The 22629-nt window shown below is 51.6% G+C and overlaps 1 long non-coding RNA gene across 7 annotated transcripts in view; it reads left to right on the top strand.

Moving 5' to 3' along the window:
• The window catches only part of LOC129525601 (uncharacterized), a 65503-nt gene extending 59129 nt beyond the window's left edge, over positions 1-6374 (top strand). For 6 of the 7 annotated variants that reach the window (XR_010129156.1, XR_010129157.1, XR_010129155.1 and 3 more), the window contains 2 exons: positions 3421-3567; positions 4056-6374. This is a non-coding gene — a long non-coding RNA (uncharacterized lncRNA). Of the gene's footprint in view, positions 1-3416; positions 3568-4055 lie in introns of all 7 variants that reach the window. The other variant, XR_010129160.1, reaches the window with a different exon arrangement.
• Positions 6375-22629: the final 16255 nt, after the last annotated feature.

The raw sequence follows: 22629 nt of genomic DNA, 5'->3' as shown, positions 1-22629 counted from the left end.
CCAGAGGCTAAAACCCCAGGGCCCCTGCTGTCCTTCCCGCAGCTTCTTCTTGGTGTCTCAGGGCAAACCCTTTTGAGCAGCGCCTCCCAGTGGCCGGAAGCTGAAATGAAGGCAGTGGTGCCACCTGGTGAATGACCTGGGAAGCTGTGGTTGGCCCTGATTTCTTCTTTGGAGTCTCTGAAACGCTTCCTGTCTTCTTCTGTTCTTCACGCCCCATGCCCCTGCTAGCGTATTACTGTTCTGTGACTTCCCTGTGACCTCTGCAGTACTCCTCATCCTGCATTTGGTCTCCAGGTGTCACCTTTCTGCCATGTTCCTAACACTTTGATTCCTGTCTTGAAAAAAACACCTGCTGCACCATAAGCCCAGGGATGTGGCAGCTGCAGCGGGCTTGGCTTTGTGAGGAACCAAGTGTGTCCAGGGATGTGGCAGCTGCAGCGGGCTTGGCTTTGTGAGGAACTGAGTGTGTCCAGGGATGTGGCAGCTGCAGCGGGCTTGGCTTTGTGAGGAACCGAGTGTGTCCATGGATGTGGCAGCTCCAGCGGGCTTGGCTTTGTGAGGAAACGAGTGTGTCCTGGGATGTGGCAGCTGCAGCGGGCTTGGCTTTATGATGAAACGAGTGTGTCCAGGGATGTGGCAGCTGCAGCGGGCTTGGCTTTGTGAGGAACTGAGTGTGTCCAGGGATGTGGCAGCTGCAGCGGGCTTGGCTTTGTGAGGAAACGAGTGTGTCCAGGGATGTGGCAGCTGCAGCGGGCTTGGCTTTGTGAGGAACCAAGTGTGTCCACGTTGGGGGAATGTCATACTTGATACACATGTTTTTATTTGCACAAAGAAAATGCTATTTTTGGAGACAGAATTTTCATGTCTGATTTATGGTGATTTTCTTAAGAACCAGACCTGCTGGCAGAAAGGGGGCACCCACATGCTTAGATAGCCGATGTCTTATTAGAGGGCAGTTTGTGGTTCCTGATTTGGAATTTAACATTCTCCAAACAGTCCAGTCCAATGAAAGTTTATCCGCTTTCCCATATAAAAATTCTTCCCACGAGAGTGACTTAATTCTCAGAATCCCTTTGGAGTCGTGTGTGAGTCCTACAGTGTGAGGTTCAGCATTGCTATCTCCAAGTGCTCTCTGTAGGGAAACAGTTTCTGGTCATGATGAGCTTCCGCTTCCCATCTGATCCCAGTCCAGCCTGGAAACAGAGCACGTGTTTGAGGATGGCGGTGTTTGGGGACAGGACATGAGCGTATTGTGTGGGGCTGCTAGGACAGGCCTGGCGGGGTGGGGGGTGTCTAAGTCAGTATACTTTGTTCACAGGTTCCCAGGCCCACCCAGGTACCTAGAATTGGCCTCCAGGATGGGACCAGAAATCTGGTTTTGCATAGAAATGGCTAGCAGCAGGCACCATGCTGCTGTCCACTCTCTGCCTGCGTCTGCCCCAGCACTTGGCACAGCAGGACAGAAGCAAAGATCTGAACCCCCATCTACCTGGCTGCTTAGTCAATCCACTCTTCACAAAGCTTAGAAAGTGGCCTGGCACAGTGGCTCATGCTTGTAATCCCAACACTTTGGGAGGCCAACGCCGGCGGATCACTTGAGGTCAGGTGTTCGAGACCAGCCTGGCCAACGTGGTGGAACTCCATCTCTACAAAAATATAAAAATTAGCCAGGCACGATGGCGGGTGCCTGTAATCCCAGCTACTTGGGAGGCTGAGGCGGGATAATTGCTTGAACCCAGGAGGCGGAGGTTGCAGTGAGCCGAGATTGTGCCACTGCACTCCAGCCTGAGTGACAGAGTGAGACTCTATCTCAAAAGACACACACACACACACACACACACACACACACAGCTTAGAAGGGGCTGGTGTTCTCATAAGCACAGTTGTCTGAAGAGCCATTATCCAGAATGATTCTTTTTTTTTTTTTTTTTGAGATACCATCTTGTTCTTTCACCCAGGCTGGAGTGCAGTGGCACAGTCATTGCTCATCACAGCCTCGACTCCTGGGCTCTAGCAATCCTCCCACTTCCTGAGTAGCTGGGATGACAGGTGCATGCCACCATGCCAGTAATTTTTTTATTTTGTAGAGATGGGGTCCTGAACGCATGGCCTCAAGTGATGCTCCTGCCTTAGCCTCTTTTATTATTATTTTTTAGATGGAGTTTTACTCTGTTCCCCAGCTGGAGTGTGGTGGCGCAATCTCAGCTCACTGCAACGCCTCCCAGGTTCAAGTGATTCTCCTGCCTCAGCCTCCCGAGTAGCTGGGATTATAGGCGTGCACCACCACGCCTGGCTAATTTTTGGGTTTTTAGTAGAGATGGGGTTTCACCGTGTTGGCCAGGCTGGTCTTGAACTCTCGACCTCAGGTGATCTGCTCACCTCAGCTTCCCAAAGCCTCAGCCTCTTACAGTGTTGGGATTACAGGCATGAGACACTGTGACCCGGGATGATTTTCAATCACGGATTTTTGTTACGAGTGGAAAATGCATATTTATAAAAATGAAGTAGTATAGACATGAACGTGTAGCAATCTCTATAATCCTGCCATCCAAGGATGGCACCTGTTAACGTGTATATCAACGATGTCCAATCTTTTGGCCTACATGCGCCACATTGGAAGAAGAAGAATCGCCTTGGGCCACACATGAAATACACTAATGCTAGCAATAGCTGATGAGCTAAAAGAAAAAATTTCACAAAAAAATCTCATATTGTTTTAAGAAAGTTTACAGATTTGTGTTGGGCCACAGGTTGGACAAGCCTGCTATATATATATTCTAGGTTTTCCCCTATAGGTATACTTACGTGAAAATGATTATTGTGATAATTTTTTTTTGAGATGAAGTCTTGCTATGTTGCTCAAGGTGGCCACAAACTCCTGGGCTTAAGCCATCCTCCCGCCTCAGCCTCCACAGTAGTGGGAATATAGGTACTCATAACCACGTGTGGGTGATTATTATTAGTTTTTAAACAAAAATGGGGCTGGGCGCAGTAGCTCACGCCCATATTCCTAACACTTTGGGAGGCTGAGGCAGCAGATCACTTGAGGTCAGGAGTTCAAGATCAGCCTGGCCAATATGGCGAAACCTCAACTCTACAAACAATACAAAAATTAGCCAGGCGTGGTAGCACGCACCTGTAGTCCCAGCTACTCAGGAGGCTGAGATGAGAGGATAGCTTGAACCTGGGAGGTGGGAGGTTGCAGTGGGCTGAGATGGCACCACTGCACTCCAGCCTGGGCAATACAAAGCCAGACTCTGTCTCAAAAAAAAAAAAAAAATGTTGGTGGGGGCTTATACTATGTGTGCTGCTTGGCACTGTTTTTTTCACTTAAAAGATATTGCAGGTTTTTTTTCACGTAAGTATCTGAAGAAAGACTTCCTTTTTTTTTTTTTTTTCTTTTTTGCTTTTTTGAGACAGGGTCTTACTCTGTTGCCCACGCTGGAGTGCAGTGGTGAGATCAGGGCTCACTGCAGCCTCCACCTCGTGGGCTCAAGCCATCCTCCCACCTCAGCTTCCCGAGTAGCTGGGACTACAGGCGTGTGCAACCACATCTGGCTAGTTTCTGTAAGTTTTGTGAAGATGGGGTCCCACTATGTGGCCCAGGTTGGTCTTGAACACTTGGGGTCAAGTAGTCCTCCTGCCTTAGCCTCCTAAAGTGCTGGGATGACAGGCCTGAGCCCCACACCCGGCCAGCCTCCTGTGCCAGGTTGTGCGGGACTCTGTCGTGGAACCCAGTATGTCTTCGTGTGCTGGCTTGTTTGTTGGCTCTGTAGTTAACGGGCTGCCCCACGTGGACAGGCACTGGGTTGTCCGTGTCTCTGTGTGCAGGCAGAGGCTGCTGCGGGTGCATCTGTGCACATGGCTGCCAGGAGGGGCTGTGCTCAGGGGGAGCTGGGGCAAAGGCTGGTGGCAATGGGGAGCTTGGGTGTAGAGTGGAGGCACGAGAGCCAGGTGGCCGGGCTGCAGTCTGTGGGAGCTCGGGGGTTGCTTGGCCTCTGTGTGTCCTAGTGTCTTTGTCGGTGAGATGGGACAATGATATCACACTCTCACAGGTGCGGGGGCTGACAAATGTCAGGTCTGAGGACAGTGGCTGACCCACTATGGGGCCAGTTCCCCTTCTCTATAGTCACCCTGCTCGTCTTCCATTGACTGGGTGCTCAGGACAGTGGCGTGGTGGATCCGCCTGTACAGCCTGTGCTCCAGCGTCCTGCAGGCCACAGCTGTGTCCAGCCCTGACCCCGACTGCCCCTCCCGCCACCTCCATTTTATAGATGAGGAAACCGAGGCCCAAGGGCTTAGGGAACCCTGCTCTGAAGCTCACAGTAGGGCTGCTGGGCTCAGATCCTCCCTCCCTGTGCTGAGCTGCCCTCCTCCTGCCGCAAGCCCCCCACGCCCCGAGCCCACCCTGCTCACTGGCCTCTGCCCTAGTTCCCCGCATGGTGTGGGAGTGTGGGGCATCCTAGCTTTTCCCCGGCCCCCAGTTCTTTCACTTCCACTGGAGTCCCGCAGGGACAGCTCGGGGAACATGCAAGCCCGGGTGGGCGTGGGGGCTCACAAAGCTCGGTGGTGAACAGCTGGCACGTCTCTGGGTTGCGGATGGTAAGGGCCATGTAGACTTGAGGAGCCCGCTGGTGCTCACGGCAGGCAGCCAGCCTCCGCAGGACCCTGACCAGCGACACGATGGCTTCTGGGCAATACAGCACGTCTACGGTGAAAGCTTCAGGTTACTGAAAGGGACCAGCGGACAGTTCCAGGTCATGCTGACCTCAGCAGAAGGGCGAGGCCAGAGAGGCAGCGGTCATATGAGACTAGTAGATGCCATTTGATCATTTGGGCCATTAGGTGGAAAGGCAATTACTTGGGTGAAAAAAGAGAACCCTTAGTAGAGAAAGCTGCAAAAGACGGAAGCAAAAGAAAAAAATCTCCAGACTCACTGGTGTTCCTTAAAAAACGAGCTCTGGTTCTCGGCCTATCTAGAGGGTTGTGAATGACACAAAGCCTGACCCTGCGATGAACTTCGTGTTTCAGGCGTCTGCGGATTTGTCTGCTGGCTTGCAGTGGTGGGCCTGTGTCCCTGGCCACTGCTGGACCTGTGGTTTTCAGGGCTGGGACCCAGGACCACAGGCAGAGCTCTGTTCCACCAGAGAGGAGACTGAGTGTGCTGGCAGGGGCGAGGGGTTTTCGGTGGCCCTGCCAAACACCACCTTCTCTCAAGGGCCCTGTCCTCATCCCAGAAGTGGTTGTTTTCCTCCTGTGGTCTCTGAAAGACACAGGCATGGCTCTGGGACAGAGCCATGTGGTGACGACTGTAACGGGAGTATGCCTGTCTCCAACAAGAGGGCTGTGGCTTGAAGGTCAGCTTAAGAGGCACCCCTGTCCTTTGATGTCACCCTGGAGGCCCAGAGTAACTCTTCTGGAAGTCCCATCATGTCCATGCCCGACAGCGTCCATTGTTCCCTTTTCCCAGAGCCAAGAGCTGGTTAGAGCTGCAAGGACACCGCCTGCACAGGATGCCCGGGGCTGGGTATTACCTGCTGCAATGACAACATCTGGCTGGATGGCAGAGAGCTGATGGACCGTCGCGGCGTCCCAGTCCAGCTGGGCCACTGTCACCCTGGGGCTGTATAAGTTGGCAGTGATATCTGCCCCTAATGAGAGGCCATTGAGAAGGACATTCCCTCAGAGCTGCTCGAGGACCCGGCTGTGACAGTTACTGAAGATGTATGCCCGGGGGTGGCACATCTTGCAGATGGCCAGGCCTGTGAGGCTGGCACCACTGCCAAGCTCTAGGACAGTCCTGGTGGGAGGAAAGGGGATCATGTCTGTGACTGCACCAGGGTAAGCCTGCCTCGGTGCCCTGCCCTGTGCCCCGAGGTCACCTATCAGTGAAGGCTGCTGGGTTCTCGATGGCCCATTCTGCAAGGTAGAGGGTGGCATCCCATGTGACCAGGACTGTGATGTCGTGGAAGATGATGGCTGTGCTCTTGGAGAGTGTGACTGAGCCTCCCGAGGGCAGCACCAAGAGAAGGCGAGAGAGTCATTCCAGCGATCAGAAGGCAAGTGGCTTAGAAGACAAGCAGCCATCCACCACATGGCTGAATAAACCATGACAGGACCAATCGCCACTCAGCAATGAGAAGCAGCTAACTGTTGACATGCCAACAGCTTGCACAGGCCTCAAGGGTGTCACGTGGCATGAAAGACACTCATCTCAGGCCACACAGGATTCCATTCATTGAACATTCCTGAGACAATGGAATTCTGGCGATAGAGCACAGGTCAATTGTGGCCAGGGGCCGGGTGTGGCTATGAAGGGGTGGCTGCCTTGTGATGATTCAATATGCTATGTTTTTCCTTTGTGGTTTTCTGTATCTATGTTTTATCTTATTTTTTTTGAGCTCTGTTCCCCAGGCTGGAGTCAGTGGCACAATCTTGGCTCACTGCAACCACCTCTGCCTCCTGGGTTCAAGCAATTCTCCTGCCTCAGCTGCCCAAGTAGGTGCGACTACAGGCATGTGTCACCATGTCTGGCTAATTTTTCTACTTTTTTTTGAGACAGAGTTTCACTCTCATTGCCCAGGCGGGAGTGCAATAGAGTGATCTTGGCTCACTACAACCTCCACCTCCCAGGTTCAAGAGATTCTCCTGCCTCATCCTCCCGAGTAGCTGGGATTACAGGCGCCCACTACCACACACCACTAATTTTTGTATTTTTAGTAAAGGCAGAGTTTCACCATGTTGGCCGGGCTGGTCTCAAACTCCTGACCTCAGGTGATCCACCTGCCTCAGCCTCCCAAAATGCTGGGATTACAGGCATGAGCCACCACGCCCGGCCTAATTTTTGTATTTTTAGTAGAGACATGGTTTCACCATATTGGCCAGGCTGGTCTTGAACTCCTGACCTCGGATCCACCCGCCTCAGCCTCCCAAAGTGCTGGGATTACAGGTGTGAGCCACCACACCCGGACCTGTCAACTATTCTTTGAGGACTGGGCACCAGGTCCTTGTGAAGCAGGTAGAGTGTGTCACCTATTGGACAAATGCCTCACAACCCCATGAGACATGCTGTTGTTGTTGAAGTGCTTGATTTACAGACAGGGAAACTGAGGCTAAAGAAGGTTGACGAACCTCATGTCTAAGACTGCAGAATGGGTGAGTCAGGATTTGAACCCACACCCACGTTTTCACTTTGTCTGTGCAGGAAGGGTATCTGGGCTGTGAGGGAGAGGAGGGTGTCCTTCTCATACCAGCAAATAGCTCCGGTGGCCCTGGGTGGACTCCTTGGCCATCAGGGTCTCCGCCAGCGCCTCGTACAGCTCGTCCAAAGGCTCTGTGTGGACAGCCTCGTGCTGGGGGCAGAAAGAGTGAGAGCTTGTTTGCTTTCGTTCTAATCTGTAAAAATGGCCAGATGATTTTCACCAAGTTTGGAGGTGAGATATGGGATAGAATGGTGTAATACCGGCCAGCTGCCATATAAAATATTCACTTCGTTGGGCGTGGTGGTGTGTGCCGAATAGTCCCAGCTACTCTAGAGGCTGACATGGGAGGACTGCTTGAGCCCAGGAGTTCGAGGACAGCCTGGGCAAGAGACCTTGTCTCTAAAAAAAAATTCACTTGGTAGGGAAACCTGGATGGGAGGGCCTTCAAAGAGAGGTGTTGAAAGTGTAGGGTTAGGTGTAGTCTAGGGCAGGAGACAAGGATTCCGTGAGAGCTGCCACATGACCATGACAGAGAGGAGGAAAACAAAAAGGTGCTTTTAAGTGAGCCCAGGCAGAACTGTGAGGGCTGCCCATGCTGCAGGCTGTGGCTGTCAGCAGGCTGCTTCTCCATGGCTGGCCCCATCCTAAGATTCACAGGGCAGCAGCAGGGTACACTGGGTGACTGCTGCCCTCTCCTGGTGGCACAGGGCAGACCTACTGGTGACCACAGATGCACCCTTTTGGGGAGGACTAGGGAGAAAGAAGGTATTGGAGAAGCAGGGGATTGTTTATTTGCTAAAAGTGTGGCCTTTTCACACAGAAGATCTGCTACTGCCTACTGAGGAACGGCCTCTCGACATCCTTATGTCAAACCCTGTATGTTCGGGCCCATCTTTAATATCCATCCTAGGCCAGGCGCGGTGGCTCATGCCTGTAATCCCAGCATATTGGGAGGCCGAGGCAGGCGGATCACCTGAGGTCAGGAGTTCGAGACCAGCCTGGCCAACATGGTGAAACTCTGTCTCTACTAAAAATACAAAAATTAGCCAGGCCTGGTGGCATGTGCCTGTAGTCCCAGCTTCTTAGGAGGCTAGGCACGAGACTTGCTGGGACCCAGGAGGTAGAGGTTTCAGGGAGCCGAGACTGTGCCACGGTAATCCAGCCTGGGCAACACAGTGAGACTCTGTCTCAAAAAAAAAAAAAAAAGTAAAAAATAAAATCCATCCTGTATCAGTGAGGAAAGAGCTCATTCCAGCAGGATCAATGCAGAGAATTCACAGAGGAACTAGTTCCAAAGGTATGGCAAGAGCTAAACCTTCCAACAGGGGCCCGTGGGGCAACCCAGAGACAGACAAGAGCAGGAAACTCCAAACCCTTCGGCGGGCAGGACAGAGGGTGTGGGTGAGGGTTCCAGTGCTGTGGGCTGGGCCAGCCTGGTAGGAATGAGAATCCATATGCTAGGAGTTGGGGCCCCAGAGAAGCAGCTGCCGCAGAAACCCCAGGAGGCAGAGTGAGGGAGAGACGCTGGCCTCCCATTCTTCCCGCCCTGCACTGTCTCCCATGGGTCACACGCGGCTGCAGCCAGTTGCCTGGGGAGGCCCCTGCCATGCTGGGGTTTGCAAAGCAGGCCCAGGGCCTGGGAAGGACGAGGTCTGCAGCACGCAGGTGGCTACGCTGTCCGGCTACTGGGCGGACACTGCCCATAACTGAACTTTTTGATGAGTTCTGAGAGAAAGCACCGGGCATACTTGACTGACGGCGGGTGCTTCACACACACAGGATGCTTCACAGTCTACTGCAAGGGACAGAACGTTGGTTGCTCGAGAGCCCGTCTTAAGTCCCCTATGAGCTTCAAGCCAACATGGCAGAGGGCAAACTCCAGGCTACCGGATCCCTCAGCAAAGATGCAGATGGACACAGCGTTCTGGCCCCATGCATCTGAAGGTTGTCTTAAGCTATAAGCCGTTTCCTAAAAATGCTTCCACTGCAGTGGCACAGGCTATGGCAGCATTTGTAATGCCCATTCTGAGCAGGAACACAGGGCACGTGGGCCCAAACCACCTCCCTCCCAGGGGAGCCAGTGTGAACCAGGGTTTGCAGTAAAGACAGTCGCCAACTGTCTGGCTCTATGGAAGAGGAGGGAAGGCCCACTCAGCAACTGCTCTCTTGGAGCGTGTGTCCCTGGGGACAGGATGGAGGGGAGGGGAGGCCCAGGGTGACACTCCAGCTAAAGCCGAGAGAAGTCAAGTGCAGGACGAGCAAGTTCCAGGCAGTGGCAACAGCTGGTGCAAGCTCTGAGGTTGCCACAGCCTGGCACTTGGAAAGGAGGGCAGAGGGACTGGTGCAGCAGGACAGGGGACGGTGGGAAAACAGGAGCCTGGAGGGAGAGGGAGGAGATAGTCTGCAGTGCCTGCTGGCTGGGAGTGATGCAGATTCTGCCCAAGGGCAGCAAAGTACCCCACGCAATACACAGGCTCTTCAGGCTGGTGCTGGTTTTTCACTTTTTCTGACACAGAGTCTCACTCTGTTGCCCAGGCTGGAGTGCAGTGGCCCAATCTTGGCTCACCGCAGCCTCTGCCTCCTGGGTTCAAGCGATTCTCCTGCCTCAGCCGCCTAGTAGCTGGGACTATAGGCGTGCACCATCACGCCCAGCTAATTTTTGTTTTTTTAGTAGAGATGGGTTTTTGCCATGTTGGCCAGGCCGGTCTTGAACTCCTGACCTTAGGTGATCGGTCCACCTCAGCTTCCCAAAGTCCTGGGATTACAGGTGTGAGCCAGTGCACCCAGCCTTGTGCTGGGTTTTAAAGCAGCTATTCCTACATTTCATGCTTCACCACCTATGAGAGTGAGGCTCAGGGTGAAACTCAGAGCAGGGTGCGAGATAACTTCAGGTATCTCCATGCTCGAAGCCCTGACCTACTGTATTGCCCCGAAAGTCTTCCCTGCTGTGGCTGCATCTTTTCCACGTGGATAATCTTGGTTCACCTCTAGCACAGGAATTCTTCACTGGGGCTCCTAGGATGGGCTGGGTGAGTGGGGGTGGACGATGTCTGCCTCCAGAGTTTGTATGGAAAATGTGTTCTTCTGGTGCACTTCTTTCTGGGAGGGAGTCTATTGCTTTGTCTTTTCAGAAGGGCTCATGGCCCTTCGAAGGTGAAGACCCAGGATGCAGGGTGATCTGCACTTGGCCCTCAAGGCCAAGGTCAGGCTGTGGCTGGGCCAGGTGGTGATCCTGCCTCTCACCTGCATGCAGATGCTCTTGAGTCCAAACCCCAACCTGGGCAAAGTAAGGGCCCATTTAGGTCTAGAAGAGACAGGAGTGGGCAGGACAGGCCTCACGAATGCAAAAAAGAAAGTCTCTGAGCATCTACCAAATGCTAGAAGCTGTTTTGCACCTGTCATCTCTGTTTTTGCTGTGGGGGGGTTAAAAAACTTTCCCTAGATTCCCCCCTCTCATGCAGATTTTTGTATATTCTGATATCTTTGTCTAAGTCTTAGATAGAAAATGAAAGAGCTGGAGCTGTCGGAGGTGCCGACACCCACCTGCAGTGCTGACTCAATGGTTTTGTTCCTTGAACAGGGGTGTTTTTAAAGGGTACAAGCACACCTGTGGTTCTTCTCTCAGGTGTTCCGGAGAGATTCAGGAGGCAGGGTCATGAGTCCCAGGGACTCTGGGATTCTTACCTTCTGCAAAATATCCCGCAGAAGCTCAGAATCTGATGAGTCTCTTTGCTTCTAAGCTCTGTGTGGACGGGAGAGAGAGAAATCTCAAGGGCGCATTCACAGGAACATTAAAACACGCAATAGAATGTGTTGGCAAAGGGCTGTGTGATCTCTCCCTGGGAATGTGGAGCCAGTTGGAAGTGGAAGCCACAGCAGCTGAAAGCCTGACCTTCAGATGTCGCAGGGTGCACCTGGATGAGTCACAGGAAGAAGGCTAGAAGACTGACTCTTGGCCGCATTAGTCCTGGCTACTTAGCGGCCACCCGGGTCATGGGCCAGCTCCCTGGTTGCACTGGTCAGCCAGGAATTACCAGGGCAGCCATGGCACCAAAGTTTGATGGGCTTGCCATCTGAGTTTAAGTGGAAATGCAGAATGTGCCCATACCAGCCTGGGTTACATTGTCCTCTTACAGGGGCCTCAAGCCCAGCAGTGAACTTTGGCTCCAGAGTTAGCCAGACTGTCTCGGCTGGTATGTGACACAGGGCAAGGCAATTCATTGCTTCAGAGCTCCTTCCATGCCATAAAAGGCCCTACAAGACCTGGTCCTAATCCCTCTCTCTGGCCTGTTCTCCCTCGCCCCTGGCCCACCCTGCTCACTCCACTCCAGCCACACTGGCTGCCTTGCTGTTGTTCCTCAACCACAGCTGGCTTGTTTCTACCAGAAGGCCTTTGCATATCCTGTTCCCCAAGCCCTTCCCATGGCTGGCTGCTTCACCACTCAGGCCCCAGTTCAAATGCCACCTCTTTGGGGAAGGCTTCCCTGATTCCCCGACTTTGGTGACTCTTCTCCCCAGTTGCTCCATTCACCATTTCCCTGTTTTATTGGCTTTAAAGCCACTCTCATCTGGTCTTTTCTTGTTTATTCATTTATTTGTTAATTCTCTGGCTCTCCCATGCAAGCAGAGCCTCATCTGTCATGGGTACTGCTGATCCATGGTGGCTGGCTCATGGAAGGCATTTATTAAACATTTTGAGACTGAATAAAAACACTAGCTAACACCGACATGCATTTACCATGAGCCAGGCACTGATCCACAGGCTTTTGTACTCAACCCTGACGACAACCCTAAGAGGTAGGTATCATTATATCCCCCATTTTATTAATAAGAAAACAACAGCACAGAGAGATGCAGTCACTTGCCCAAGGTCACACAGGGCCAGGGCTTGGGCCAGGATTCGAAGCAGGTAGGCTGTCTCCTGGGTCTGAACTCTCAACTACTGCACCGTAATCAAACAATCCCTCTGGTTAAATGTGAGTGATAATAATGTTATGCCCAGACCATTAGTTCCCCAAAGAAGACCAGCAGAGTCCAGAGTCAAAGCCAAGCGGCAAGGATCTTTACTACAAGTTCGAACCTGGTCCCTCCATTCCACAGCATACAAGAGGGCCCTGAACAATGCAAGTGTTTGCTTTTTATAGCCTGAAAGTTACAGGGTAACAAAGGAATTCTTTTGGTTCCTGCTCTATCAGTAAAACTTTGAACGGCTGTCTCCTTATCGGAGACTTTCCTGGTGGTGTTTGTACTGGGCTCAGGAAGTTTGAGAGATATATGGTGATATGTGGTGGGATGGGAGGATGGGATGTGTTTGTACTGGGCTTGTTTGTTTTGAGCCCGGGGCTGAGGAATGTGCCCGGCTCCTTTCAATAATAGTACCCACCTCGTGGGTGTTGAGGGTGAGCCCAAGTTAGCATGCAGCATGGGCATGTGAACAATTATCATCAATATTGAATGGAGACCTATGATGCTTTTATGAAGGTTTCTATTTTGGGTTAAAAATGCACAAATTTCTCCTGACCAGAAATGATCTCTGAGCGCTAAACATCTTATGTCAATGGAATAACGCAAATGATTAAGCAACACCCCATAAAATGGGGCAGACCCAGGGAGGAATATATATCAAAACTGACTCATCCCAGTGAGCTCACCGCACATGAATTACAAATGGGGCCGGGTGCATTAAGCCCCTCTACTGGCAGAAGGGAGGCTGCTGCCTGCCATGCGCCTGTGCTGAGAATGGCAGGTCCCCAGGGAGAGGAGAGGCCACCCCCTTCTCTGTCTCTTCCAGCACAGGTGTGAAAGCCTCAGCGCATGAGCTAATTCTGTGCAGTGCTCGACATACAGATGAGAACACTGAGGCACGAGGGACAGCCTGTGACCTGGTCACCGTGCTCAGTAGGACGTGGTTACCCGCGGTCCTGAGGGCGCTGACTTTTTAGAATGGGCGAGGGCAGCTGTGTCCCAGTGACCAGAAGGATTACTGCCTTTAAAAAGTGGTGAAAATGATCGTGAACTGTACCCCACAACGAGTGCGCATCTGCCTCCCAAGACGGTGGAGAGGCCCCCAGCTTACGCGGCCAGCCCGCGGGGCAAGAAGGGTGCGAGTGACTCTGGCCAGGCCCCAGGGACGGGGACCGGGTCGCGCGGACCTGACCGGCGAGAGCCCAGGCACTCACGTGGCGGGAGCACCAGGGGCTTCAGCACGGAGAACCATCCCGTCTGCCCCTGGACTCCCGCGAGCCCCGCGGACCTCTCCGGGAGCCCCGCGGACCTCTCCGCTAGCCCCGCCGCCCACCTGCCAGGGGAAGGAGCGCAGGGCGCGCGCCGCCAGGAAGCGGCGCTTGAAACTCTACAGCAAGAGTTCGCTCCCCGCGTTCTCCTCGGGCGCCATGACGGGGGCGGTGCCGCAGCATTGCCGGGAGACCGGGCGGAAGCCGGGCCTGGACTGAAGAGGGGGCAGGCCCAGGGCAGTGTGCCGGGGCAGAGGGGGGCGGGGCCTGGGGGTAGGGTCAGGAGGAGAGTCGTGGGGGTGGCTCTAGGGCGGGGCCAGGATGAGAGTTATGAGGCCGGGGCCTGGGGTGGGGCCAGGATGAGCATCATGAGTACGAGGCCTGGGGTAGGGCCAGGATAAGCGTCGTTGGGGCAGGTCCTCGGGAGAGTTCAGGTTGGTGGGTCCTGGGACGGGGCCAGGATAGGGCGATCCTGGAAGTGGGGCTTCGGAAGCGTCCAGGTTGGAGGCGTCCTGGAGGCGGGGCCTTGCGTGGGGGCAGGATAAGAGTCCCGGAGGCTGGCGTTAGGGTGGGGGTAAACGATGATTGGGTTCAGGAGGCGAGACTTGGAGCAGAGTCCAGGAGACAGGTCTTGGGGCGGGGCTAAGACCAGACCCGGAGAAGTGCTCAGGAGGCGAGGCCAGGGCGGGGCGTTGACTATGTCGTAGCACGTGGCCAGGCGCTGCTCGGACACTGGGAGGCGGAGCTTAGGACGGGCCGACGTGGGGAGGGGCCCAGGGTCCGGGAGGCGGGGCCGAGTCCGGGCTGCGGGCTGCGCTCAGGAGGCGGGCCCTGGGAGGCGGAGCTTAGGGAGGGGCCGGTGTCGGGAGGGACCAAGAGACTGGGAGGCGGGTGGGGGCTGGGCTCAGGGGCCGAGAGGGAGCTGGGCTTGGGGCTGGGCCGAGACCGAGCGAGGGGTTCAAGGTGTGAGAAACGGGGAGGGGTTTGAGGAGGGGATTGGAGTGTGGCTCAAGTTCGGGAGGCGTTACCTGCGGAGGGTTTGAGGCAGGCCCAGGAGCGAGCCCACGGTCTGCCGACTCGGGGCCATGGTCGGGCCCCAGGATCCGGAGCTTCGGGCGGGGCCGAGTCCGGGTTTGGGGCCCAGGAGGCGGGGCCGTTAGGGCTAGGGTCCCCGGGATCGTCGGGTCAGGCCTTGGGCCAACGTAGGCACTCTCACAGTTCCTCCGCCTTCAGGAAGGTCTTTTTGGCAGGGGCCTTACGAGTGCGCGCTTCGGTCCTGGAGACGTTATCCTCACCTCCTCTCCATCAGCGCCACCCGTCTGGGGCCTGATAGGACGGAGCTTTCCCTCTGTCCCCCAGCCTTTGGACTGTCACCAAACAAGCCATTCGTTCACCAAATACCTATTAAGCGCCGACCATGTGTCTGGCAAGGGATATGTAACAGTGAGAAAAACTAGGTGTGGTCCAGGCCCTCCAGGGGCTCAGGGGCTCGTGGAAGAAGTGGACATTGAAGTACTTATCACACAAATGAGTATAAAAGTACAATAGTGATATCTGCCACGAAGGCGAGCAGACAGAGCTAGCGGGGCTTCCAGGAGGAGTTTTGATCTTGCAGGGACAGGAAGGAGGAGTTAGCTCCTGGGGGGCGGGATTGGGGGTGGTGGTGATATAGACGTGGGGTCAGAGTGGAAAACAACAAAAATATAATTATTTTAGTTCAAAGTTATTGTGTCTTGAGTTGAAAGGCAGGGCAGTTAGCAACACAGTTCAGATTTCAGTACTGCCCCTGAAATCTGAACTGTGTTCAAAGTCTAAAACGTTTACCTTAGCAAATCCCTCATAAAACTCCATTTGGAAGAGTCCGAGAGCTAATTTGTTAAGTATACTTGCAGAAAGTAGATGAGGAGACAGATTAAATCTTATTACCTCTTTCAGATGAGAAGCACTTGAGCCCTGCTCAGCTGTGAGAATAAGAGAGGGGAATTAATTCTAATTGAAAACACTTGTTCTCTCACAGCTGTTGCTCCCCACCAGAACCAAATGAGCGCAAGATCTGACAAAGAAAAAAAAAAGGTTCATCTTTTATTCCCCCAAACACTTTCATTTAAATCAAGGGGGTGGGATGTGGTTATTGCTGTGTTTTTAGACAGAATCAACAGTTTCTGGGTCTGAGATATTGCATACACCCTCTCAGTCCCTGTATCCTGAGATGGAGTCACCTGAGAATCCACAGCAAGTCCTAACCGGGGATGGGTCTGGGTGGTTAAGGAAGGTTGGCTTCAGAACTGGGCCAGAGGCACTGCTTTGCTTTTGCTGTTTTGATCAGCTCTCTGCCTGCAGGAGACAAGGAAAACCAATGGGAACAGGTTAGTTACGCTCATAAATCCTGGGCTTATTTCATTAACTCACATAATAGCTATTAATTGCCTTTCCTCCAAGGAGCAAAAGGACATATACGGTCAATGCTATAAAAAGTAACACTGTATTATGTTATACTAAAATATTAATAAATCTAGGTTGGTTGAGTGTTTCCTGATTCTATAGATTGGAAGCGGATTGAGGAAGGACCCTACCGGACCACAGAGCTGAGCCATGCACACAGAAGAAATCTTTTCTTCTTTTGTATTTTTTTGAGACGGAGTTTCGTTCTCTTTTTGCCCAGGCTGGAGTGCAATGGCGCGATCTCGGCTCACTGCAACCTCCACCTCCCGGGTTCAAGCGATTCTCCTGCCTCAGCCTCCCGAGTAGCTGGGATTACAGGCGTGAGCCACCATGCCGGGCCATTTTTGTATTTTTAGTGGAGACAAGGTTTGAACACGTTGGCCAGGCTGGTCTCAAATTCCTGACCTCAGGTGATCCGCCCGCCTTTGCCTCCCAAAGTGCTGGGATTACAGGCGTGAACCACCGCACCCGGCCAGAAGAAATCTTTATCTTGGTGTGCGGGCTCCAATGAGGGACAAATGTCTTCTATCTTGGATCTGAATCTGGAAGGATCAAGGCACTGAAGGGATTTTTTTGTTTCAGAGAGTCTCTCTCTGTTGCCAGGCTGGAGTGCAGTGGCATGATCTCGGCTCCTGCAACTTGTGCCTCCCGGGCTCAAGCGATTCTCCTGCCTCAAACTCCCGAGTAGCTGGGACTACAGGCACGCGTCACCACGCCCAGATAATTTTTGTATTTTTAGTAGAGACAGGGTTTCACCATGTTGGCCAGGATGGTCTCGATCTCTTGACCTCATGATCCACCTGCCTTGGCCTCCCAAAGGGCTGGGATTACAGGCGTGAGCCACCATGCCCGGCCTCACTGAAGGGATTTTTTTTAATGTCACGTGGCCCTCACAGGTGAGGTGTGTTCGAGTGCAAGTGAAGATTAGGACTGATGCTTAAAACCAAACGTAAAATTCCAGGTGGTGTTGCTATGGGGAACAGCCTTAGGACAATCTGAGTGGTTTCAGTTGCAAGAGTGTGCGTGTACGTGCAAGAACTGCAGTCAAGGTTCAACTTCTGGCTTTGAGGGTCTCTTTAACAACAGTAATAACAACCTAAGGCAGTTTAACAGTATGGAATGGTTACCTTTTAGAAATTAAGCTATGGGCATGGAAGTTCAATCAGTACATTGAAGTTTTTCCTTTATCTCTCCTATGGTTAATGGTTTCTGCAGAAAAGGACCAATTGATTTCTTTCTAAAACGTTGCTTCAGGGTGTAGAGACATTTATGGGTCATGTTTCAACTTACAGAAAATTTTATAGTTCAAATATAAATTACGTTCAATGTGGACTTTGTAATAGAATTTAAGGTTAAGTAAAATTTCCACTTTCCTTAGGCTATTTGCAGTGCCCAGCAGGCCCCATGATATTGAGATGGAAGTTATGTTAAAGGAGGAGATTGGTCACGGATGGGCAGAATAAGGAAAATGGGCAGCTCAGGCTAATGATACAATGATTGAGCTGTAGAAAGAGGGCCAGGCATGGGATAACGCCTGTAATCTCAGTGCTTTGGGAGGCCAAGGCAAGAGGTCAGGAGACCACTTGAGGTCAGGAGACCAGCCTGGTCAACAGAGTGAGACCTAATCTGTACAAAAAAAAAAAAATTAGTTGGGCATGGTGGTGTGCCCCTGTAGTCTCAGCCACTTGGAAGGCTGAGGTCAGGGGATCCCTTGAGCCCAGGAGTTTGAGGCTGCAGTGAGTTACAATCACATAACTGTACTCCAGCCTGGGTGATAGGATGAGGCCCTGACTCAAAAAAAATTGAGTCAGGGAAAAAATTGGAAATCTTAATCCTCCGTACCCAGGAATGTGACCCTATTTGGAAATAGGGTATTTGTAGATGTAATCAAGTAATGATGAGTCATACTGGATTGGGGGCTGCTGGTGAGGAGGCAGATGCAACGACTGGTGTCCTTATAAAAGGAGAGAATGAGGGCCAGGCGTGGTGGCTCATGCCTGTAATCTCAGCACACTTTGGGAGGGTGAGGTGGGCGGATCACTTGAGGTCAGGAGTTCGCGACCAGCCTGGCCAACATGGTGAAACTCCATCTCTACTAACAACACAAAATTAGCACTGCGTGGTGGCAGGCGCCTGTAATCCCAGCTACCCAGGAGTCTGAGGTGGAAGAATCACCGGAACCTAGGAGGTGGAGGTTGCAGTGAGCCAAGATTGTGCCACTGCACTTCAGCCTGGGTGACAGAGGGAAACTCCATCTCAAAAAAATAATAGAGGAGAATGTCAGGTGAAGACAGAGACACAGGGAGAAGGCAGCCATGTGATGAGGGAGGAGAGATTGGTGCGATGCATCTACAAGGAACACCAAGCATTGCCAGCGGCCACCGGAAGCCAGAAGAGGCAAGGAAGTTTCTCTCTTACATGTTTCAGAGGAAGCGAAGCCCGGCCGACACCTTGATTTTGGGCTTCTAGCATCCAGGCCTGCGAGACAATACATTTCTGTTGTTTTCAGCCACATTTGGGGCCCTCGTTGTTGTTGTGTTTTTTTTTTTTTTTTTTTTTTTGGAGATGGAGTTTCACTCTTGTGCCCCAGGCCAGAGTACAATGGCGCGACCTCGGCTCTCTGCAACCTCCTCCTCCCAGGTTCAAGCTATTCTCCTGCCTCAGCCTCCTGAGTAGCTGGGATTACAGGCATGCACCACCTTGTCCCGCTAATTTTTATATTTTTAGTAGAGATGGGGTTTCACCATGTTGGCTGTGCTGGTCTCAAAATCCTGACCTCAAGTGATCCACCTGCCTAAACCCCCCAAAGTGCTGGGATTACAGGCATGAGCCACCGTGCCTGGTCTTGTGGTTATTTTTTAAGACAAGATCCCGCTGTGTCATCCTGGCTGGAGTGCAGTGGTACAATCTCAGCTCCTGCAGCCTCGACCTCCCTGGGGTCAGGTAATTTTCCCATCTCAGCCTCCAAGTAGCTGGGACTACACGCTTGGCTAATTTTTGTATTTCCTGTAGAGATGGGGTCTTGCTATGTGGCCCAGGCTGGTCTCAAACTCCTTGGGCTCAAGCCATCTGCCTGCCTTGGCCTCCCAAAGTGCTAGGATTACAGGCATGAGCCACTATCCCTGGCCACCCTTGCTAAAAAATAATTTCAAGATGGTGATGGCAGATTATTAAACCACAGTGGGGACTCTTCTGTGTCCCTGTGGGACTGTCCAGGTTGCAAGCCCATGAAGCCGGCCCTGGCTGCTGGGTTCTTGGAGCGCTGGACCTCCTGTGGCATGGGGCAAGGAGTTGTCATGGGTTATCACGACTTATGATGATCAACTACGGGAGACCCAAAGACCACTCAGTCCTTTTTCCAACGAATGGCTATGTATGTCACACTAGCAACAAACAGAACCGCAAGAGCTCCAGCGACAATGCTGAGCCCGATCACTGTGCCTTGCAGAGCAGATGCCCTGTGTACCTCCGCTCCTGTTAAGAAACCAGAGGGTTTGTAATTGCCTGATTATTAAGAGGCTGTTCTGGCTGCTCCTGGTTCCCTAAAAAGTTTCCCATCTAGCCGCTAGTGAGTATTCATTATGGAAATGAAGTGTACATTTAACCCAAGAAAATGCTCACTCTAGAGAAATCTCATAGGGCAAGTCGCTGAAAGCCGATTTACTAAATGACCTCTTCGCCAAATGACCCATTTGCCTAATGACCACTTTGCCAAATGATCAATTTGCTGAAAGCCAATTCGCTGAAAATCTGTTTGTGGGATGTCCTGCTTATCAGTAACTGACAGTCAGACGCAGCTTATCCCAGGCTCCCAGTGGGATGTGGGACAGGGGAGGGGCTACAAAATAGTTGTAGCAAAACTCCAAAACATAAAAAGAAGAAAAATCCTCCATAATTTGGTGAATTGGTCATTCATTTAATTAGTTTTCTACAAAAGGGACTGCTTTCTGTATGTTCACAAGGAGATCATGGGTAGTGGCTTACAAGAAGAGAAAGGATGTGTATCACCCCTGCCCTCCCCTCTTTTCCTTTTTTTTTTTTTTTAAGGCAGGAATCAGAGTGCCGTAGTACAATCACAGCTCACTGCAGCCTCAAACTCCTGGGTTCCAGCAATCCTCCCGCCTCAGCCTCCCCAGTAGCTGGGACTACAGGCATGTGACACTACATCCAGCTAATTTATTGTAGAGACAGTCTCACTATGTTGCCCAGGCTGGTCTCAAGCTCCTGGCCCCAAGTGATCCTCCTACCTCGTCCTCCCAAAGTCCGAAGTATGAGCCACTGTGCCCAGCCCATTACTCCTTTTTGCATGTAATTGTTTTAAGTGCTCGTTAGATCACTGGACAGTATCCAAGTCTCTCCTGGCAAAAGGAAAGATAGCCAGTGTTTGTAAACAACTCACAAAAGAAGGCAACAGCAAATTCTGAGATGATTTTATTCTTCCTTTGTATTACCCAGATTGAAGGGGTTTGAAGTCTTGAGAATCTGCAGTCTCGTTTCAGACTCTCCCCTCTCCTTTTTTCAGCATCGAGGGAACAGCAGGGTTTTGCTCCTCCCCTATGAAGAGCTTTTTGTTCCCAGGGCTCCAAAGCTGCTGGGAAACAGGATTGTTCTGCTTGAATTCCCTCCTCCCCACCATTAGACCACTTTTTGTTTCTTTTCTATCTCAGGACAGAGCAGACTCTGCTGACAGTTTTCTGGCAGCTGCTTTTGTGCCTCACCTGGCTGCTAGTCGTAAGAGTTCACGAGCATTTCCTGGGTGACTGCCAGGGAGCCGTTGTGGGTTTGGGGGTGACTCCCAGGAGCTTACACAGGAATGGGTAGATGTGGATGCTGTTAAAAGGCTCGGCCAGGCGATTCCTCTTGAAATCTGGCCCGAAATCTCTGAATATGGTCTTCATATCCATGAGGACATTATCAAAGCCATGGCTGCCTTTGTTGAAACACATTATAATTCTCTGAAAAATAATAACAATAAAAAAGCCATTTTAGATTCCAATCCACTGAAAGAAAACTGTCCCTTAGTTAATGTCATGCTTATTGGATCCATGAAGTCTTTGAAAATTTAAACTACAAGGACACTGCTCTCTGTGGTGGTGGAGAGAATACCAAGGATTTAAAGGTCTTTAAGAAAGAGAATGTAGAAAGCGTACCCATTGGAAACAGCAAGATGATGATAATCGTACTGACAGTAATAAGCTCAAATATATAGAGCTTACTATGTATCATGAATTGTTCTGAATGCTTTATAAATATATGTTACCTCCTTTACCCTCATGGCAGCCCAGTAAAGGCGCCATTCCCCATTTTACAGCTGGGAAAACTGAGTTACAGAGATTTTCTGCACTGAGTCATCAGGAGCAAATGCTAGATCAGGTAACTGAACCCAAGCAATCTGGTTCCAGAGCCAAATAGATGTATTTTTTATGATATAAAAACATATACATATATTTTTAGGGGAAGGGTGGGGGTAGGATGGGATGAGGATTCTGGATAATTGCTTGGTAAATGCCAGATACCTTTCTTGTCTGTCCCTCTTTTCAAATGATAAAGTAATGTCAATTGCAACACTTTTTTTTTTTTTTTTGAGACAAGGTCTAGCTGGAGTACAGTGATGCAGTCATAGCCCACTGCAGCCTCAAATTCCTGGGCTCAAGCGATCCACCCACATCAGCTTCCCAAGTAGTTGGGATTACAGGCCCACACTACTGTGCCCAGCTAATTATTTTAATTTTTGCAGAGGTGGCAGGTGGTGGTGGCGGGGTGTCTTGCTATGTTGCCCAGGCTGGTCTCGAACTTTTGACCTCAAGTGAACCTCCTGCCTCAGCCCCACAAAGCTCTGGAATTATAGGTGTGAGCCACTGTGGCTGGCTACAATACTATTTATTTATATTTTAGACCAACAGATGTTCTAGCATATAAGAAATGTGATGCTTTCTGTACATTGAAGAGTTGGTCTAATATTTGTCCTGGTGGATACAGAAATTGCCTGTCTGCTCCGCTCTGGTTGAAGAAACCAGTCCGACTGTCTCTGAGGCTATGGAGCAGTCCATCAAGAATGAAAGCCCTCGGCCAGGCACGTTGGCTCACACCTGTAATACCAGGACTTTGGGAGGCTGAGGCAGGTGGATCACTTGAAGTCAGGAGTTCGACACCAGCATGGCCAACATGGTGAAACCCTGTTTCTACAAAAAATAGAAAAATTAGCTGGGCCTGGTGTAGTGTGCCTGTAATCCCAGCTACTCAGGAGGCTGAGGCAGGAGAATCACTTGAACTTGGGAGGCAGAGGTTGCAGTGGGGAGCTGAGATCACACCACTGCATTCCAGCCTGGGCGACAGAGCGAGACTCTCTCAAGAAAAAAAAAAAAAGAATGAATGTCCTCATGATGGCCTCAAGCACATTGGTCCCTGAAGAGAGTCAATGAAGGCCCACTTTACTCTGCACTGCAAAGCAGGCAGGTGGACAGGATGAGAAGTGGATTCAGTGAGAGGCATTGACCCAAAGGATTTTCTGCCTAATGGTCAGTTCAGCAGAAGATTAAACTGAGCACAGCATCCTGTTCCCTCAAACTATCTGGTTGGTCAGTGGGGAATGTTCTTGTCTCGTTAAATGTCCTCATGCTACTGTCAAGATGTCCTGTTACATAACGTCATAAACCAGGTTTACAAATAGGCCAGGTGACTGTGGAATTTCTCCTTGGCAAGGCCTTAGCTACGGGCGTGCGATTGGTGTGCAATAATCACAGTGTTCTGGG

The sequence above is a fragment of the Gorilla gorilla genome, chromosome 9, assembly GCF_029281585.2.
Source record: "Gorilla gorilla gorilla isolate KB3781 chromosome 9, NHGRI_mGorGor1-v2.1_pri, whole genome shotgun sequence".
Taxonomy (NCBI): Eukaryota; Metazoa; Chordata; class Mammalia; order Primates; family Hominidae; genus Gorilla; species Gorilla gorilla.
The sequence above is the reverse complement of the archived record's forward strand: the minus strand, read 5'-3'. Positions and strand labels throughout refer to the sequence as shown.